General features: G+C 37.8%; 1 protein-coding gene across 14 annotated transcripts in view; it reads right to left on the reverse strand.

The window, feature by feature from the left end:
- CLOCK (clock circadian regulator) overlaps positions 1–17,235 on the reverse strand; it is a 121,171-nt gene that overhangs the window by 58,433 nt on the left and 45,503 nt on the right. For 8 of the 14 annotated variants that reach the window (XM_050790561.1, XM_050790552.1, XM_050790549.1 and 5 more), the window contains one exon: positions 4,524–4,615. The exons of 2 other annotated variants lie outside the window; for them this stretch is intronic. The gene's annotated coding sequence lies outside the window, so the exon portion shown is untranslated. Of the gene's footprint in view, positions 1–797; positions 955–4,523; positions 4,616–17,235 lie in introns of all 14 variants that reach the window. 4 more of the 14 variants (XM_050790554.1, XM_050790551.1, XM_050790550.1 and 1 more) reach the window with 1 other exon arrangement.

A 17,235-nucleotide genomic window follows, 5' to 3' on the forward strand; every position in this document is an offset into this window, starting at 1 on the left:
TGAAGTGGAATGTCAAACATATCATCTAATATAGAATAAATTTCATTATATTTTAGGTTCGACATGATTAGACCACAATGATAGGCAATGTCTTTAAAAGGCTCGGTTGCAGTTACTGGAATCCAAAATTCACCAGTTACATTTAAAATAACGAAAATAATGTAACTGGATTGTTTGTAACACAAAGGATAAATGCTTGAGGGGATATCCCATTTTACAAGATGTGATTATTACATATTGCATGCCTTTATCAAAAAATCTCATGTACCCCATAAATATATATACTAGGTACCCACACAAATTAAAATTAAAATTAAAAATTCCAAAAAACAAAGTTCCCCAATTATAAAGGATCAAGTTACAGCTAGGAATCGAATGCTCCTTTACTTAAGCAACTTGAGATCAGAGTTATCTGGTGATATGACTTCCCAGCTCAGCATGCATCACATTACTATTTTATTCATACACATGCACACTTCCCCATTCTCAGTATCAAAATTTTGGTTAGGTGGTTATATTTGGAGTTAACATCATTTTGACTCTGTAAATGTCAATTCAGAACTGAGCCATAGAGTATACTATAATTACTTTTCCTTTTGAGTTTTTCCTAGAGTTACCGTTTTGTTGTTTACCTAGTTTTGTTTATACTTACTACCAACTTAGCTACAAATTCTTCCCTGTCTAAATCTACTATTTCTTCAAACACATTACACATTCTACCAATTTCACCTTCTCACAGTGGTATCACTAGAAATCTTCCAACCTGTTTCTATTGGGACTGGAAACTATCTACTAACCTGAGGACCAGCTGTCTTCTTGTGACCATTATTCATCATCATCCTGGTGATTCCCTGGGTCTCTAGTTAGGTCATGTTCCCTGTTACTTGTATCCTATGCCTTCACCTTTTTTAGTTTATTTCTTTATTTTTGTTGAGTAATTCCTCCATTAACTGCCTAAGAAAGGGGACATGACAGGTAAATTTTTTTAAGACTTCGTAAGTCTAAAACTGTCATTAGTCTATCCTTAATCAATAGTTTAGTTGGATACTGAATACCTGGTTGAAAATCACTTTTCCCTCTGAATACTGAAGGCTTCACTATCTTCTAGCTTCCAGTGTGGTGTCAAGAAGTGCAAAGCCATTCTGATTACTGATAAAGGATTACATCCTTTATCAGTAAAATAATGTGACCTGTTATTTATCTCAATCTGAAAGTTCCCTTGTTTCCTAAAGTTGAACAGTGATGTGCACTGTTTTGGCTTGTTTTTGTATCTGTTCTGGTCACTCAACAGGCTTTTCCTAACTGGTAACTCTAATTCTGGAGAGTTTTCTTGAGTCGTTCTCTATTCCTTGTTTTTCCCCTCTATCTCCTCTCTCTCCTTCTGGAGCACTTATTTGAATATTGGAGATCCTGGACAGTTGTAATTTTCTTATTTTTTCTCTATCATTTTCCATCTCTTTGGCTCTTTGCTCTACTTTCAATAGATCACTTTACTTTTCAACCCTTCCAATGAGTTTTTCATTTCTAATTTCATTTCTTATTGTTTCTCATTCATATTTCATGGATATAGCATCCCTCTTAACTTTATCTAAGGTTTGTGTTTAATTTTCACCTGCCTAACTGCTCTCCATTTCCCCTAACTTGGTGTTTTACCTTTTGGTTTGGCCTTTATCTTGCACATAAGAGGTTTTTCCTCAGATGTCTACTGATCTCTGAGCATGAATTCATATTTAAGGGTAAGCACTAAAAAAACTGGAGCTCTGTGTGATACAGCTTGCTGACTGTTAACTTTATTGTAGAGTTATCAGGTTGAAATATTGATTTGGGGAATTCTTAATGTCAGAATCTTTAGATCTTTTCTTTTAAGATGATTATAATTCAGAGAAAAGAATTATGTGGCCGGGCGCGGTGGCTCAAGCCTATAATCCCAGCACTCTGGGAGGCCGAGACGGGCGGATCACAAGGTCAGGAGATCGAGACCATCCTGGCTAACACGGTGAAACCCCGTCTCTACTAAAAATTACAAAAAACTAGCCGGGTGAGGTGGCAGGCGCCTGTAGTCCCAGCTACTCGGGAGGCTGAGGCAGGAGAATGACGTAAACCCGGGAGGCGGAGCTTGCAGTGAGCTGAGATCCGGCCACTGCACCCCAGCCTGGGCAGCAGAGTGAGACTCCGTCTCAAAAAAAAAAAAAAAAAAAAAAAAAAGAATTATGTATCTTCTCAACTCTTGCCTGAAGAGTATAAAAACCTGGTACCCTGGGTTCTTAACCCTTCTATTTTTAACATGTTACCCCCATTCTCAGCCATGTTTGAGGCTCCTTTATTTTATTCTTACTAGGGAATAAATCTACTGACTTCTGCTAAGATAGGAAAAAGGTGGCTGCCTTGGTTCCAAAGCTAAGAAAAGGATCCATGGAATATAATCACCCCTTAAATAGATTTGCACAAATTATCCTGTTTTAGTTCCACCATAACTCATATTTCCAGAAACAGTGTTTTCAATTCAAGAAAATTATAGAGGTTCTATAGTGCCAAGAAGTTTGTTTCTCAGCTTTCCCACAGCGGGCTTAGGATCCTGGGATTTGCAAGAAAGTTACTATGCTCCCTTTTGCTTTTCAGTTCCAAATTTTGTTGCCATTGTTTCTTCTCCATTCTCTCTGTCCTGTGAAGTTATGTTTTTTGTAAGACTCTTTTTACTTTAGCTTCAGTGAGGTCTCAAGAGAAAATAAAATTTAATTGTATTGTTTGCCACCTCTAACCAGCAGTTTCCCATATTCTTTCTTCATCACTCTTAATTAGGCTTTCATCTCTACCACTCCACTCAAATTGCTCACTCTTAGTATCCAAAATCTCCATATTGCCAAGTCTAATAATGGCTGTTTATTCTCTATTTGACCATTAAGTAATATGTGATGTAGATGACCACTTCTGCATTTATTAAGTACTTTCTTTTCTTGGTTCCAGTGACAGAATATTCTCCTGCTTTTCTACTCATCTTGCTGGCTGCTTCTTCTCCTCTAATTAATACTGGCATGTGCCAGGGCTGAATCCTTCTCAATCTGTATATACTTCCTAGATAAATCGCACTTCTACATACCAGTGACTCCCAAATCCACACCCCTAGAATAGACTGTCAGATATCCAACTGCTTTTTAGACATTTCTACAGATTTTAAAGGTGTCCAAAATGCCATATACTTAGAACACTTAACTTTCTTCTGTAAATTTGCTTCTCTCCCAGGTTTTTATTTTGTTTTGTTTTTATTATACTTTTAAGTTCTAGGGTACATGTGCACAACGTGCAGGTTTGTTACATAGGTATACATATGCCATGTTGGTGTGCTGCGCCCACTAACTCATCATTTACATTAGGTGTATCTCCTAATGCTATCCCTCCCCACTCCTCCAACCCCACGACAGGCCCTGCTGTGTGATGTTCCCTACCCTGTGTCCAGGTGTTCTCACTTTTCAATTCCCATCTATGAGTGAGAACATGCAGTGCTTGGTTTTCTGTCCCTGTGATAGTTTGTGAAGAATGATGGTTTCCAGCTTCATCCATGTCCCTACAAAGGACATGAACGCATCCTTTTTTATGGCTGCATAGTATTCCATGGTGTATATGTGCCACATTTTCTTAATCCAGTCTATCACTGATGGGCATTTGACTCCCAGGTTTTTTTCCCCAACCTGATCTCCATATACTCTCCCCATCACTTACTATATTCCAATCACATTATGCTCTTTATGTTCCTCAAACATTTCACTATCTTTCTTGTTCTCACTACCTATAAAGCTCTTCTCTCAGATCTTCACACAGCTGGCTCCTTTTGCCATTCAGATCTCAACTAAAATTCCCCTTTTTCACATAGGCTATCTCTGACTGCCTAATGAAAGCAGTCACCATTCTCTACCACATTATCCCTTTTTTGTATGTGTAAGACAAGGTCTCACTCTGTCTCCCAGGCTGGAATGCAGTGGTGCAACCACAGCTCACTGTAGCCTCAACTTCCTAGGCTCAAGTCCTCCTGCCTCAGCCTCCCAAGTAGCTGGGATCACAGGCATACGTCATTATGCCCAGCTAATTTCTAAATTTTTGGTGGAGACGGGGTCTATGTTGCCCAGGCTGGTATCAAACTTCTAGGCTCACGCAATCCTCCCACCTTAGCCTCCCAAACTGCTAAGATTACAGGCACAAGCCACTGTGCCCAACCTTACACTATCCATTTTAATTCTCTGCACGGTACAAACCACAAATTTCTCACTTGTGTATTATTTGTCTTCCTCTAGAAGGCAGTTTTCACAACAGCAGGGACAGCTTCTGTCTTGTTCATCACTGAATCCCCAGTATCTAAAGTAATTATCGGAACATAGCTGGTACTACGTTTGGTGGTAAATTAACACACACAAAATTTTTTTTTAATTAAACTTTCCTTAAATTAGTGTGTGAAAATAGTTCATGGATTTCTTTTATTTTTCTGGAAAAATATCATTTTATGATGCATTCTAAGATGCACCTTTCTTTACCTTTTAGACTCTTTGGATCTTTTAAACTGATTCTTCAGGAAACTGTAAGTTCAAGGTACTGTTCTATATGACCAACCGTAAGTCTCAGAATTCTGTTTAAACAAGAAAAAATGTTAGATTTATTAAACTTACATAGAAGTTTATCATTAAAAGGGTTTTAAAATGATTTTTAAACATAAAATTTAGAACCGTCACAAAAATGTATATAACCAATTTTAAATTCTATAAATTATTTCTAAAAGAAAACAAAATAACTTAAAACATCATGTATAAACTAAAACAACCACTTAATTCTGGTACGGAAGTTAAAATGTAAAAGTATTAAAAAACTGTAACTATGAAAACATTAATGAGTATACAATATAAAAGGATAAAATTGTGACATCAATAACAAGGGGAGAGTGAGAGAGTTAAATTTTTATATGCAATTGAAGTTAGATTGTTATAAGCTTAGGATAGACTGTTTTAACTGTAAGGTGTTTTTATATATAGGCCCCATGGTAATCACATGTGAGGATTCACACAAGAAAATGCGAAGGGAGTCAAAGCACAACTACACTAAAATAAATAAATAAATAAATAAATAAATAAATAAATAAATAATAAAAAATAAATTAGAAAAGAAACATACAGAAAAACAAGAGGAAAGGAAAAGAGGGACAATAGCACTCCAAGAAAGAAAGAAAGAAAGCCCTTCTCTATCAGTAACTACTTTAAACGTAAATGGATTAAACTCCTCAATTGAAATACATAGAGTGGCTGAACAGATTTAAAAAAAAAGATCCAACTACATGTTGTCTGCAAGATTCACCTCAGATTTAAGAACAGAAGCTGAAAGTGAAAGAATGGAAAAATATATCCCATGCAAATGGCAGCCTAAAGAGTATGAGTGACCATACTTAGATAAAATACATGTTAAGTCAAATACAAGAGACAAATAAGAGTCAATTCATTAGGAAGATATAGCAATTATAAATATATACATACCCAACATCAGAGGACCCAAATATATTAAGCAAACATCAATAAAACCGAAGGGAGAAATAGCAATAGCAGATGCAATAGCAGCAGGAGATGTCAATATCCCACTTTCAATAATGGACAGATAATCCAAGAGAAATCAAGAAGGAAAGCATCGACTTAAACAGTGTATCAGTACAGTCATCCTTCATTATCTGAGATGGACCGGTTCCAGGACCCCCCCACCAAATATTAGCATCAAAATCTGCAGATGCTTAAGTCCCTTATATAAAATGATGTAGTATTTGCATATAATCTATGTGCCTCCTCCCCTATACTTTAAATCATCTCTAGATTACTTATAATGCATAATACAATGTAAATACGATGTAAATAGGTGTTACACTATATTTTTTTTAATTTTTATTATTTGTAAATGGTTTTATTCTCTGAATATTTTTATCCACAGTTGGTTGAATCCACAGATGTGGAAACTTCAGATACAGAAGGCCAACTGTACAGACCAAATGGACCTAACAGACATACACAAAATATTCCACACAGTAACAGCAGAATACACATTATTCTCAAGTACACAGAGAACATTCTCTAGGACAGATCACTTAACAAGTCACAGAACAAGTTTTAACAAATTTAAGGTTGAATTACTAAGTATCTTCTCTGATCACAGTGAAATGAAAATAGAAATCAGTATCAGAAGGAAAACGAGAAAATTCATAAGCAGATGAAATTTAAACACACTGTTGAATAACCAAAGAGTCAAGGAAGACATCAAAAGAGAAATCAGAAAACATCTTGAGACAAACGAAAACACAACATACCAAAATGTATGGGATGCAGCAAAAGTGTTCTGACAGGGAATCTTATTTCAGTCAATGCCTGCATTAAAAATGAAAGATTCCTGCCAGCAGGTGTGCTTAAAAAAACAAAACAAACAAACAAAAAAAACTCAAACAACCTAACTTTACACCTCAAAGAACTAGAAAAAGAACAAAGCCCATAGAGAGCAGAAGGAAGGAAATATGATTGGAGTAGAAATAAAACAGTGAATAGGAAAAACAACAACAAAACAAAACAAAACCTAAGAGTTGTTTCTTTGAAAAGACTAACAAAATTGACAAACCTTTAGCTACACTAGGAATAAGAGAAGACTCAAAATCAGAAATAAGGGGAGAAATTACAACTGATGTCACAGAAATAAAAAGGCATTTTTTTTTTTTAGACAACTCAATAAATATACACCAACAAATTGGATAACCTAGAAAAAATGGGTAAATTCCCAGAAATATGCCATCTACCACCAAGGCTGAATCATGAATAGAAATCTGAACAGAGTTCACAGCACCTTTATTCGTAACGGTCTAAAACTAGAAACAACCCAGATTTCATTGACAGTACAACAGATAAACAAAATGTGGTATTCACATAATGGAATGCTACACAACAAAGAGAAGACTACATGCAACAGCACAGATGACTTTACAAGAGAGTACAGAGTTTTTTTAAGAATAGACAAATTAATCAATGATAATAAAGTCAGAATGATAAAATAAAAAAAGAAAATCTGAGCAGACATGTATAACTTGTAATTATATTGAATCAAAAACTTTCCAACAAAGAAAAGCCCAGGACCATATACACAACTTCACTGAAGAATTCTACCAAACAGTGAAAGAATGAATACCAATCCCCCTCAAATGCTTCCAACAAACTGAAAAGGGAACACTTTCAAACTCTTTATGAAGCCAGCATTATGCTGATATCAAAGCCAAAGACACCATAAGAAAAAAACTACAGACAATATTTCTGATTAATATTGATGAAAAATTCTCAACAACATACTAGCAATCCAAACGCAACAGTAAATTAAAAGGATTATTCAACATGACCAAGTGGTATTTATCCCTGGGATTTGAACAAGGTTCAACATATATTAATAAAACCAATCCATGTGCTACATACCACATTAACAAAATAAAGGATAAAAATCATATTAGGGATCTCAACTGATGCAGAAAAAGCATTTAGCAAACTCCAATGCCTATTCATGATTTTTAAAAAACACCATTCAACAAACTAGGAATAGAAGGAATTTATAAACCAGGAAAAGGAAGAATTTCTCTTTCTTAAAAAACAAATTGGTTTGAAAATTATGCCCTTGACCCAGTAATTTCACTTTGAGAAATAAGAAAATAATCAAAGATGCCTCTAAACTTTTATATTCATTGAGATATTATTAAAAATAATAAAGCTAGGCCAGTCACAGTGGCTCACGCCTGTAATCCTAGCACTTTGGGAGGCCGAGGCGGGTAGATCACTTGAGGTCAGGGTGGACCAGCCTGGCTAATATGGTGAAACCCTATCTCTACTACAAATACAAAAATTAGCTGGGCATGGTGACACACACCTGTAATCCCAGTTACTCGGGAGGGTGAGGCAGGAGAATCGCTTGAACCCAGGAAGCCGAGGTTGCAGTGAGCTGAGATAGCACCACTGCACTCTGGCCTGGGTGACAGAGCGAGATTCTGTCTCCAAAAAAATAAAAAATGAAATAAAGACAGTAAAGTTAGAACAAATTTGAATGTCTAACTGCATTAACAGTGGCATGAAAAGATATCAGACATAAACCTGAATATACCAAAAGTATCAACTGTAATTGCTCCTAGGTAGTTTATGGATGGTGTTTTTTTGTTCCTTCTTTAGTACTTTCTAAAATTTCTCCCATGAACATGCATTACTTTTATAATCAGAAAACTTAAGTGCTGCATTTTTTTTCTTTTTCTTTTAACTGTACAATACTAAGGCCTAGCTATACATGAGGAGGCTAATAAGATAAAACACAACCTGTTATCTATTCCAGAGAACAAAAACTTAAGTAACAGAGACTATTTTTCTATGTTCTAGTCATTTAAAGAAAAAAAAGTTTCATCTAGTTAATAATTTTTAAATTATTAATTAAAAATGGCTAACTCAGGAATTTGAATTTTAAAAATTAAAACTACAGTTTTTCCCTAACCTAATAACCTACTGACCCACTGACCTACTTTGGAATTTAGATGTGTTAATTCTCATACCGCAGGTATTTCGGGAACTGACGGATCTATTAACATTAATTAAAAGTAGTACAGGCCCGGGCGCGGTGGCTCAAGCCTGTAATCCCAGCACTTTGGGAGGCCGAGACGGGCAGATCACGAGGTCAGGAGATGGAGACCATCCTGGCTAACACGGTGAAACCCCGTCTCTACTAAAAATACAAGAAAATTAGCCGGGTGAGGTGGCGGGCGCCTGTAGTCACAGCTACTCGGGAAGCTGAGGTAGGAGAATGGTGTCAACCCGGAGGGGCGGAGCTTGCAGTGAGCCTCGAGATCGCGCCACTGCACTCCAGCCTGGGGCACAGAGCAAGACTCCGTCTCAAAAAAAAAAAAAAAAAAAAAAAAAAAAAAAAAGGAGTGCTGAAATTTAATTGACTGGTATAATACAAAACCCAAGCAACAAACCTTAACTACGTTTATTACCATTTATGAAAAATTCTAACTTGCTTCTGCGGATTACTGATTTTGTATTATAAATGAAATGATAATTATTTTAAGAGAAGAACTATTTCAACTTGCAAAGAAAGGCCCAAATATTTAATACTTTTTCGATTCGTTGTTTAATGTATGAGGAAAAAATGAAATTAAACAGTAGTTCTCAATTTATTCAATACTGAAAGTATTAGCCAACTCTACAACCAATATAAGGTACTGGCAAAATAAAACACATATTTGGTTTTACAGCTATCTCTACGATCAATTCAAATTTGAAAACTGACCTGTAAGAATAACAATCACATCCCAAACCATTTTGGGGGGGTGGGTGGTTAATTCTACTTTTTTAAAAATTATTTTTAATTTTATTATAATACTTTAAGTTCTAGGGTACATATGCACAACGTGCAGGTTTGTTACGTATGTTTACATGTGCCATGCTGATGTGCTGCACCTGTTAACAAGACAAACATCAACTGATACTATAACTCTAGCCTGCTGAATGTCAAGATGTGAGATATTCACTAAACCTCATTAAATACACAAAAACTAATAAATTAACACAGTTCTCTAAGTAGAACAATACTATTCCAATGATTCGACTAATATATATATAATATATATTATAAAAACATATATATATATTTTTTTGAGACGAAGTCTTGCTCTGTCACCTAGGCTGGAGTGCAGTGGTGCAATCTCGGGTCGCTGTAAGCTCTGCCTTCCTGGTTCACGCCATTCTCCTGCCTCAGTCTGCCGAGTAGCTGGGACTACAGGTGCCCACCACCATGCCCAGCTAATTTTTTCTATTTTTAGTAGAGACGAGGTTTCACCCTGTTAGCCAGGATGGTCTCAATCTCCTGACCTTGTGATCTGCCCACCTCTGCCTCAGCCTCCCAAAGTGCTGGGATTACAGGCGTGAGCCACCACGCCCAGCCCCTAATATATATATTTCAAGTAATGTCTGAGCTTTGTATTCATGTAATATAGACTGATCTTGCCCAGAGAGTATAGGAGCACCTTATCCCCTTTTCAGAGATAAGACTGAGGCCTACATCTGTCCTCAGCCTCAAGAAAGACCCACAGAAAACCTAAAGGTGGAGGGAGAGCGCAAGCCTCAGAATGAATTTCACATGGTAATCAGGTACCATAAACCTGAAGCTATACCACTCTACACCTGGCCTTCATCCTAACACCAGCAGGAAGAAAGAGGGAGCCCTGTGGTAGGCAGAACAACAGCCTCTGAGGAATGTCCATTCCCTCCTCCCTGGACCCTATGAAGATGATACCTCACATGGCAAAAAAGGACCCTGCAGATGTGATTAAGGGTAAGGATCTTGAGATGTGGAGATTATCCTGCATTATCCTAGTGGGGTCCAAAATAAGTGAGTTCTTAAGAGGGAAGGACCTTTCCTAGCTGTGGTTTGATATACCAGAAAGAAGGGTCAAAAAGATGCCAAGTTAAAGGCATAAGAATGATACAATGGACTATAGGACTCGGGGGGAACGGTGGGAGGGGGGACGAGGGATAAAAGACTATACATTGGGAATAGTGCTCAAGTGATGGGTGCACCAAAATCTCAGAAATCACCACTAAAGAACTTATCCATGTAACCAAACACACCCTATTCCCCCAAAACCTATTGAAATAATAATTCTTTTAAAAAGATGAAAAGTTGCTGGCTTTGAAAGTGAAAGAAGGTGGCCACAAGCCAAGGAATTCAGGTAGACTCTACAAGCTGGAAAAAACAAGGAAACAGATTTTCTCCTGAAGCCTCCAGAGAGAAAGGCAGCCCTGCTGACACCTTGAGTTCAGGCCAGTGAGATCTGTGTTGGCCTTCTGAGCTGTAGAACCATAAAACAATAAATTTGCATATTAAGTTTGTGGTAATTTGTATGGTAGCAACAGAAATCTATACAGAATCTGGTTTCTCTCGATAAACCTGGCTCTCACCAACACCTCCCTTTCAATATTTACAGCAACCTGAATAGGAGATCATCAAAGCAAATCCCATTAACATCAGTCACCAAGAAATGCCCAAGACTCCCAAGGCTCGCCATCCCTATATACTTTCATCCCTGTATACTCTGTATGTCTCTACACTGACCCCTTTTCTCTTCCACCCCCAATTCCCAAAATCTTTTTGCTGTGTCTTCTGGAACTCATGTTATGTATTGTCGTTAAAATATCCTATTTCCTCAGTATTGTTGTTGTACACTCTTCACTTTTCTTGTACCAACTGTAACCTCTCTCCCCCTCTAGGAGTTCTGCTCTAGCTCCAGCCCTTTCAAACAATGGCTTCTCTCCCATGTGAGAGAAAATATGTTTTTTCTCCCATATCTCAGATGACCAAGCCCTGGTGGCGGGGTGAACTTCCTTGTAACTCATTGTCATTTGTCATTCACAAACCCCAGGATAAGCCCCTTCACTCCACGAAGGGTACTACCATCTCCAATACCTCTTTTGAATTTCAGTGTACACAAAATGATCCCCCCAAACTGGCCAGTCAGTTCCTTGATCTCTTCTGCAACAATTTTTTGTTCCACCCCACCCCCCACTCATTCTGCTAGTGTTACCCCAGAATTCTAATAACCAAAAGATTAACCATTACTAATAACCAAAAGACCCTCTGTATCCTCAATTTTAAGCACCTAACCCCTCTCTCTCACAAACTGAGATAGCATGTGATCCACTTGATGCAAAAAACAAACACAAGAAAAAAAAAAAAAAAAAAAAAAACTGCTGGGCGCAGTGGCTCACACCTGTAATCCCAGCACTTTAGGAGGTCGAGGCGGGTGGATCACCTGAGGTCAGGAGCTCAAGACCAGCCTGGCCAACATGGTGAAACCCCGTCTCTACTAAAAATACAAAAATTAGCCGGGCGTGGTAGCAGGCGCCTGTAATCCCAGCTACTTGGGAGGCTGAGGCAGGAGAACTGCTTGAACCCAGGAGGCGGAGGTTGCAGTGAGCCAAGATTGCTCCACCGCACTTCATCCTGGGCGACAGAGTGAGAGGCCATCTCAAAAAAAAAAAAAAAAAAAAAAAACTGACAATATAGCTCTAACTTATTTATGCTTGGTCTTTAAAAAAAAAAAAAAAAAAAAGACTGTGTCAGCTCATAATCTTTGTTGGACCCTCAGTTTCTCTTCCTAGTAAAGGCACAAGGGAGTAAAGCAAGTTTATTTGATATGATAGGGAAGACTAAATATAGTGACAGTCAATGATTGGTTAGGTTGTTAATTATCTTCTATGAGAAATGCTTCATTCTTTTTCATGTTTCTCTAAACTCTAGCCTTCCTTACCACTGAGTCCTTTATACACTTATCATATTGATAAGCTATTCTGTGGCAAAATGTGATGATTGCTTACCACTCTAATATAGTTCAAGTTGTGCTGACTATAAAAACTTTTTAAAACTCTGATTTACAGTATTTACTAACACAAACACATATAACGCAAATAATGAAAAACTTGTTCAGGGCTCCAAGGCTTCTGAAGATTATTTATCACATTCCAAGACACCAATTTTCCTTTCTAGCTTTAGTATATTTCTCCTTCCTCATTTCCCATTCTACCTTACTGTACACAGACTCCTTATTCTCCAGCTACAATAATAAGGAATCACGTCACCATTCCTAGATAGTAGAAAATAAAGACCTCTATGTAAAACAAAGGTTTGTCCATCAGTACCCAACATATTATCAACATAAATGTCTTAATACAATAAACTGGAACTGACCTTCACAGAAAATCATATTGTCATTCACATCAGGATTCAACTAATCACAATATAAACTTTATGTTATTAGTGAAAAACTGAAGAGGTACTATGTGTTTCCTTTGGCCTCTCTAAAAATTATCACAAAGTTAATGGATTAAAACAACACAAACTCACTATCTTACAGTTCTGTGGGTGAGAGCCCAATACAGGTCTCACCGGGCTAAAATCAACGTGTTGGCAGGGCTGAATTCCCTCCTGGAAGCTCTAGCAGAAAATGTTTCCTTGCCTTTTCAAGCTTTAGAAGCCACCCATATTCTTTAGCTCATAGTTCCCTCTACCCCATCTTCAAACCAGCAGGAGGCCAAGTCCTTCTCAGGCTGCCATTTCTTCCGCCTCTTTCTTCCCTTATTACATTAAGCCCACACAGATAATCTAAGATAACCTCCATATTTTATGGTTAACTGATTAGCAACCTTAATTATTCCTTGCCACGTACCCTAACATAGTGGCAGGTTCCAGGAATCAGGATATGAATCTCTCTGAGGGGGCAGTATTCTGCCTACCATGTACCATGGACCAAGAAGTCTCTGTTTGGCAAAGACAAAATCAAATTTTTTTGGGGGAAAAGATGAAACATCAAAGGATAATCTGATCTATTAATAGATAAAAGACTACAGTACTATGCCAGTAGTTCCTAACTTCTAAACTATCTTATCCTTTCATATTTCTTAAAGGGAATTGGAAAATAATGTGTATGACAATTCAGGCTGCATGAGTTCAACTGTAACTATTTTAACTTTATTGCTATATGGTAGCAACAGGCTCTAAGCATATTCTTCTGAACGGAAAAATCTGTCAATGTCCAAATGAACACTACGGCATATTTCCCCTTTTGGAAAATTGTTACACCATAAACAAATATGATATAATTTATATGCACTAAACAGATGTCCAAAAAAGATGAATTAAACCCCAGACTTTGTAGAAGTCTATTTTTTTTTAATTTATTTTTTATTATTATTATACTTTAAGTTCTAGGGTACATGTGCATAACGTGCAGGTTTGTTACATATGTATACTTGTGCCATGTTGCTGTGCTGCACCCATCAACTCGTCAGCACCCATCAACTCGTCATTTACATCAGGTATAACTCCCAATGCAATCCCTCCCCCCTCCCCCGTCCCCATGATAGGCCCCGGTGTGTGATGTTCCCCTTCCCGAGTCCAAGTGATCTCATTGTTCAGTTCCCACCTATGAGTGAGAACATGCGGTGTTTGGTTTTCTGTTCTTGTGATAGTTTGCTAAGAATGATGGTTTCCAGCTGCATCCATGTCCCTACAAAGGACACAAACTCATCCTTTTTTATAGCTGCATAGTATTCCATGGTGTATATGTGCCACATTTTCTTAATCCAGTCTGTCACTGATGGACATTTGGGTTGATTCCAAGTCTTTAAAAAGTCAGGAAACAACAGGTGCTGGAGAGGATGTGGAGAAACAGGAACACTTTTACACTGTTGGTGGGATTGTAAACTAGTTCAACCATTATGGAAAACAGTATGGCGATTCCTCAAGGAACTAGATGTACCATATGACCCAGCGATCCCATTACTGGGTATATACCCAAAGGATTATAAATCTTGCTGCTATAAAGACACATGCACACGTATGTTTATTGTAGAAGTCTATTTTTTAACAGGGCAAATGTATGTAGATTTCTGAGATGGATCTCCAGAAAAAAAAAAAAGGGAGATACAGAATTTTATCAACCTAAAAAAAGTACAGAATTTCATTAGTACTATAAATCCTCTAGGGACCTCTTAGGAAATACGATTATTAAGTAGTAGTATGACAATACTAGGCTTAGAGCTAACTCATGAGATATTTAATTACAACTAATACGTATAAATATAAAGACAATGTTTGACGTATTATGCACTACATCTATGAGGTCACCAGAGCCACTTAAAACACCACCAAAAAATGCATCAAATTTCAAGGCCACAAGTATTCCTCTTTGTGCAGTAATCCTTTCACTGAAAAGATAGTTGTTTTGACTTATTAAAACTCGGGTAAACTGCCAGTTGCTTTTGTGTAGCAAAGTAGGCCAAGCAAATGCAAAATCATCTGAAAAGTATTTCAAAGAAGTTTAGATGCATCCTGAACTACATATAATTCAGGGAAAAAAAACTACCATAAAGCATGTCTTCCTCACTAAAATAACCATAATATCTAAGTTTATGTTTAGGAAAAAATGTACTCCCTTTGAACCTGAAGGTTTTGCAATATATAATTTATACATGTTACCTGTTTCTGCTTATCTTTCTGTCCCTATTTACTTTCAAAGCATTCAAATTTAAAAAATTGATCTGTTTAGTTCCTTATTATTATTATTTTAACCCACTGACTGTTTGATCCTTGCCCTAAAATGACAAGGTCTGGGAAAATGGCAGGCCAAGATGGTATCTCAATCTGTGGAGCGGCAGGGGAAATGGGGCTCAAACTGCACAGGTCTTTGCATCACGTAAGTAGGTCACGTAAGTGCATCACGTAAATATAGGATAAATGAGGACATGTAGATAGTACAAGAATCCACCAGCCAGAAGGCCGGTGACCAGGTTTCACAGAATCCAACATGGACATAACAAGTGTATTATAGAACAGACATATATACTCTTGATACAGAAGACACAAGATCTGATGAGATTTCTACTGATTCATCTTTAGGCTCACTGACTCTTCTGTCATCTCCATTCTGTTATTGAGCCCATGCAGTACATCTATATTTCATATATTGTATTTTTCGGCTCTGAATTTTCCATTTGATTATTTCATATGGTTTTTATTTTTCAGAGAACTATTTTCCCACTCATTTCAGAAGTGTTCACTTTCACCTCATGAGCATGAGTACTTTAAGGCTTTTTTCTGATAATTCCATCATCTGCATCATCTCAGAGTTGTCATCTGCTTATGTTCTTTTCCCTTTAAAAATGGTCAGATTTTACTGTTTCTTTGTGTGTCAAGTAATTTTGGATTATATCCTGGACATTCCAGATATTAAGTTATGAGATTCTAGGTTCTACTAACATCCTCTAAAGCAGCAGTCCTCAACCTTTTTAGCACCAGGGACTGGTTTCATGCAATACACATTTTCTATGGACAGAGGGGATGGTTTCTGGACAAAACTGTTCCACCTCAGATCATCAGGCTTGTTAAGTAAGATTCTTATAAGGAGCATACAACCTAGATCCCTTGCACTCACAGTTCACTGCAGGGTTCACGCTCCTATGAGAATCTAATGCTGCTACTGATTATGACAGGAGGTGGAGCTCAGGCGTTAACGCTCATTCACCAGTCACTTACCTCCTGCTATGCGGCCTGGTTCCTAACAGGCCACAGTACCAATCATTTCTTCAGTTTTCAAAGCCTTCACTATGCCTGTTCCTAACAGGCCACAGTACCGATCATTTCTTCAGTTTTCAAAGCCTTCACTATGCTGCTTGAATATATCCTCCGCATGCATCTCTCAGGGGCAACTCTGGGATTTGAGCAGTGGTTTATGACGTAGTTCAGCTCTCTAGGTCTTTGCTATGTTTCTTTGGCTCTGTTCCATGTACATGTAGCTCATGAATGCGGTAGGATCTTTGTGCGTTCATACACACAATTAGGGAATCTCCTCCCATATTATTTCTCTTCTCTCTCAGATTTCCAAAGCATGCTCCAGCTTCCAGAGTTCTCTTTCCCAATTCCTCTGGCCAGAGAGATGGCTTTCTTTTTGGGATTTTAAGTGCATGTACCACTATGGCAATGTAATTTTACAAATGGAGATGGTCTCAAGACAGGGCTGGGAGAGGGGAAAAAAGGGGAGACCTTTCCTTGTCCTATGACTAGAAATACAGGGTTTCTCTTGGAGTTTTTGCTAACTGCTGCACTCGGTATGTACTTCTACAACCCAGCTTACCATTTGGTTAAAGCTGGATAACAAAAAGAAAAAAAATGGTAAGCTAAGCACTATACAAGCTATACAGGTTTTCACTTCCCTTCTCAGTTTGTCTATTACTGTTTACTTTTGAAAGTCTTCAGATAATTGTTTTTGTTTCTACCTAGAGGATTTTTGTTGTTGCTGTTGTTTTGTTTGGCAGGTGGGGAGAGGGGTTGTTTTCAGATAGGGCCTCACTCTCTCACCAAGGCTGTAGTGCAGTGGTGTGAACACAGCTCCCTGTGGCCTCGACCTCCGGGGCTCAAGCAATTCCCTGCCTCAGCCTCCCATGTAGCTGGGATTACAGGGACACACCATCATGTCCTGTTAATTTTTAACTTTTTAATTTTTTGCAGAGACAAGATCTTATTATGTTGTCCAGGCTGGTCTCTAACTCCTGGGCTCAAGCAACCCTCCTGCCCTGACCTCCCAAATTGCTGGGATTAAAGGTGTGAGCCATAGCACTGGCCTAACCAGGGTTGTAAGTTCTAATCAGAGAGGCT

The sequence above is a fragment of the Macaca thibetana genome, chromosome 5 (genome assembly GCF_024542745.1).
Source record: "Macaca thibetana thibetana isolate TM-01 chromosome 5, ASM2454274v1, whole genome shotgun sequence".
NCBI lineage: Eukaryota > Metazoa > Chordata > Mammalia > Primates > Cercopithecidae > Macaca > Macaca thibetana.